Below are 4,885 nucleotides of genomic sequence, written 5' to 3'. Positions count from 1 at the left end.
TTATCAAAATATCACCATCACTTTGATATATGCGTATTCTTTTCTAAAAATTATGCGTAAATTTGATCCGATGGCAGTCTCTGCTCTCACCTAACTGCACAAAATAAAACACGAGCGAAGTTGTATGTAACGTGGATAACGGTAGATTGCAAATATGGTTCCTAGCTACTGACTGGGACATTTTGGTTGAGTTTACAATACAAATCGCGATTTTCAGGGTCAAATGAACATGCCGTGGGACACCAGTGTCCCTGCAGTAGCGAAAGGGTTAAATACAAATTAACCTTGGTTTATGTGATCAAATATAACCATATCGGACCAGGGTAGAGTAATGTGAGGCGAAAACAAGTGATTCGTATTCGCGCTGACACATCGTCAGTAATAAACAGAGTTGATTGCCTATCGCATCGTATTTCCCTGTCGTGCTCTGGAATGTAAAGGTGCGGAACGAGTAAGTCATAGATTTTTATGAATTCGGTGTTGTTGTTGTTGTTGTAACAGCATACAAATTCCCCAAAGAGTTTTTTGGGGAGTGTTGCTGGAGTGACAGTCCTTGGCCATATATAAATCTGGGTCGCTCCGGTTACGTAGACCCGACTGTCGTGGGATATCGCCAATCAAATCATAATTATTACCAGTGTGTAGTAGTTCATTGACTTTCTTTGCAAGGGACTTGTTTTGCAAGTGATTGTGACAAACGTCCATTGCCGTTGTAAAGATATACGTGTCTCGCGGGTGTTGAATTTTGAATTCTTTTCCCTGGATCTCATTTAAAATATCGACTATAATACGTGAAAGTGGTCCACGTTCTCGACGGAAAATGATCAATAGGTGTAGTAAGTGCTCAAGCTAAGCTCAACGCCTAGTTGTTTGAATTCCGCGAGTAGTTTTAGTGCTGAGCTACGAGCGAACTTGACGTTTCCAAAAGTGCTAACCACCTCTAATGGCGCATTTAAGGTGCCCAAATTTGGTTTCAACTGTTGCTCTGATATTTGCTGAAGTAATTCCCTGCATAGTTCCCAGCGTTGATCCGCCGTTTCTTATAGGAAGTTCGTTACGTTGATCACTGCGTTGAAAGTTTGTGTGGCTAACTCAAATTGCTTTTCAGTTGCTTTTGCAGAAGTGCATACGCGCGTTCAGCCTAATGGAAAGTTAGTAAGCAACTATGAAATTTAAACTATTAGCTCTGAACTGACTTACTTGAAAATATTTAGCCATTCCCCTTATAAGCGCTGCATACGATTGCGGTGGTTTTGGTTCTAATTCTCCAAACAGCTGTTCAGCTAGTTCGCCGTCTTTCCAAGTTTTACGATTACGTTCACGTGCGTCTGCGTAGCCTTAAACCAACGTTCTTAAATCAATTCTTCCGGCAACGACTCTTCGTTGTTGTAAAATCAAATAAGTTGAAGAAGCTGCTGTTTCGTTGCTGATTTCAACACTCTTCTGATTAATCAAATTATATACAAGAAGGGCATCTGTTACTTGCGAGTGACGAACTAAATGATGCAGTATATCGGCATCTACTTCAGTTTCCTCTGTATACACCATTTTGGGTACAAATTCATCGATGGGTGGTTGAGCTTCTTGGTGCTACAAATAAGTTCAATTATAACATTTTAAAAATGTATGAATTTTTTACTTACCTGGAACACTTCACGATGCTATTCTCCAATAAATCGGGCCGCCTTTCGTCCAGCTTCTCGAGCCATGGCAAATGTTCGCTTGCCCACATTGGACATTGGAATCAGGTATGGATCATCATGATATTTGCAATGCGCTGCTGTTGGATCACGTCCCACAGAGCTGGCCTGTGCTTTGAATATATCAGTTGGATACCGTTGTATGCGGCTGGGTATTTCTATGCTATCCTTTGACTACTGTTCAAACGAGTGCTACTGGAGACCAAATAATGAGCCGCGCCAGTGTATATACGCGGGAACCTGCAAGTTAAATACATGGCGTGTAAGATAAGACTCTAATTTTGTTTATTTAGTAAATATATTTTATTTAAGAACACTAGTTACTAATATGGTTTATACTTGCGGGGTGCGCCTTGATGTTGCCACACAAAGGGGAGGGACCTACAGTTTTACGCCGACTACGAACGGCGATTGTATTTTTATGAGAAGCTGTTTTTCATGGCAGAAATACATTCGGAGGTTTGCCATTGCTTGCCGAGCGGCGACCGCTATTAGAAAAAAAAGCTTTTTTTATTTTCTGATGTTGAGTTGATGTTGGTTGAAGGTAATACTTTTGTTGGTCTGGAAGTGTATTTAAAATAAATAAATTATATTAATTTAAAGTAATAATGCAATTACTAAAAATATATCAAAATGCCTTTAAAGAATTTTGCTAACCACACTTAGAGCTTGATTTTGAGGAACTTTTTGGAGCCCATTATCCTCTGCTTAGCTTTTTGGATTTTAAGCCGCCTATTAAGGCTTCGCATGCGGAAGTAAATCCTGCATTTAAAAGACAATCGCTTCGCCTTTTCAGGAAGCTCAACTTCCGTACTTCTCTCTAACAGCCGTGTATGAATGTTTTTGGAATGAACTATTTCAAGACCATTGAGATTGGAAAAAATGGCCTCGAGTCTTTTTACGCCATCCAAAAAACTTGATGATGGCTTATGGAGGTAACCTATGGAAACTTGATCCACCCAGGTAAACGAATTTTCAGAGCTGCAGTGGTCTTCGAGATTTGGCTTTTTGATCAAGTATCCGGAAACGTATTCCAAGGCGTCCTCCTGCAGAATACCATAGTCGTCTGGGTTGGAAGTGGTCAATGTGTCGATCATTTCGGGGTCTTTTTCTATATCAGCCATGAGATCGGAAAAGTATTCGTCTGGAACTAATTCTTCTGACTTTTCAGCAGACTGACTTGCAAATGAGCTTGTTGAGGGGTCCCCAGACATCGACATCGTCTGCGTGTCCGAAAAACTCAGCCAATCGTCTGAGTCTCCAGACACATTTCCTGTGCCTTGTAAACACCACGTGTTCCGTGCTAAAAAAAGAAAGTCATGTAATCTGTATTTAATAATCAACGTGAATTATACCTATTATGTACTTCCGCAGCCTATATATGAACTCCTTTGGAGTTGGGTGGTCCTTAAGTCCACCTTTGCTGCGAAAGCACCAAAAAAGTGCTCTACAACGTCCTGGTTCAGTTTGTACGTTAAAATGTATTCCACATTTGAATTTTTACGTACATATTCGTAAAGTAATACCAATGCCTTGTTCGACATAAGGATGCCTCTTTGGAAATGCTCTAACCCATTCTTGTTAGGAATGATCTGCAACTGCATGAAATCATTCATTCTCTCTAGAACTTCTAACTGCTTTGTAAGGGCCCTTCCAAATGGTTCCTTTAGATTTAATAGAAATGTAATTAAAAAAGGTAAGTATACTTCTTAGTTCCCTGACAGATTAAATATACCTTTCCAGGATAATTAAAGGTTTTCATGATCGAATTAAACACGTCGTACCAATCGTTTATGAGTTCTATCATGTCTGATGTCTCAGTGGGCTTATAAATGTCGAAACCTAATGAGTAGCAGCGCCTAATAGCACTAGCTGTGGTATGAGAAAACAGCTGCGCTGGAAGTTTTACTTTTTGTCGCCCTGAAAGGTCGTTTATGTTGCATGAGCTTACGACAAAGAGATAATTTTCATACCTATTCCTTTTACTGAAATATGCTCATCAGTGAGCTTGAATGCTATTGAGATTAGGGCTGCCAGATATCTCTGTTGCCAAACCGGGACACTTTAGGGAGGGTCTCTCGCGACATGCGAAAGGAGGTAGTCTAATTTTATTTTGACAGACAAAACCAAAAACATAAAAACATGAGATCATGGGATCATTACAACGTACGCCAACAAAACAAAATAACTTATCACAACTAAAGCACAGAGAATTTTTCACAATGCATGAACCTTTTTTATTCTTTATAAAAATACAGTTTACACTAAATATATCAAAAAACATAAAAAAAATGTCTATACTTTGTGCTAAACTGGGGAAAATTCAATAAATTTGCATACAAATTTGCAACATTCTAATCAGACTTTTTATAAAAAATTTTAAAATTAAGTTTTGCAGCCCATTAAATTTTAGTTGATTTTTGGTATTGCTTTTACTGAGTGTTTCTTCCATACAAACTATGTTCGATAATTCTTTTTATATGGAAGACACTGTTAGCAAAAAAAAATAAATGCTAAAAATCAACGAAATTTGCTGGCAACTTCAGACTTGCACTTTATTAATTGGCTCAAAAGCTACATTTTCAAAATTTTTCTAAAAGATCTGATTAGGAATTGTGATCTGATGAAAGAGAGAGTCAATAATTTTGTACGGCACTGTACTTATAAGTACTCTACGCATATGAAAGAGCACCAACGCAACTCGTAATACACTTAAGTATAAAAATTTTAGTATTTAGTATAGAAATATTCAATTCAAATACGCGCATATTAAAATTAAGCGCTTTACACTTACCGATTGCTTTTTCGTAATTGAATTTAAAAAAATTTAAATTCCATGCTGCCTGTAAATGTGCATTCAAATGTTGACTTTGAATCAACACCACGCGTGCGTGTTATGAAAGTATTATTTTTAATACGAACATTTTTAAACGATTATCAAATAAAAACCATTCATATTTACTATGTGTCATTTCCCTAAGTGAATTCATAACATTTTTCTGAATACTAGAACGCGTTTTTCCCCTTAGTGTAGTGATTTTTGAACTTTTATTCAAATTTGTGCGATCAAATCGAAAACCGGGACACTTAAACGAAACCCGGGACATTTTAAGGTTGGACCGGGACACCGGAACAAATAGTCTAAAACCGGGACATGTCCGGGAAAACCGGGACGTCTGACAGCC

General features: G+C 38.1%; 1 pseudogene; it reads right to left on the bottom strand.

The window, feature by feature from the left end:
• Positions 1-587: 587 nt before the first annotated feature.
• Positions 588-1,957, bottom strand: LOC108363716 (protein PTCD3 homolog, mitochondrial-like; annotated as a pseudogene).
• Positions 1,958-4,885: the final 2,928 nt, after the last annotated feature.

Source organism: Rhagoletis zephyria, unplaced genomic scaffold, assembly GCF_001687245.7.
Source record: "Rhagoletis zephyria isolate East Lansing unplaced genomic scaffold, Rhagoletis_zephyria_1.1 Rzeph_scaffold_01346, whole genome shotgun sequence".
Classification (NCBI taxonomy): domain Eukaryota; kingdom Metazoa; phylum Arthropoda; class Insecta; order Diptera; family Tephritidae; genus Rhagoletis; species Rhagoletis zephyria.
The sequence above is the reverse complement of the archived record's forward strand: the minus strand, read 5'-3'. Positions and strand labels throughout refer to the sequence as shown.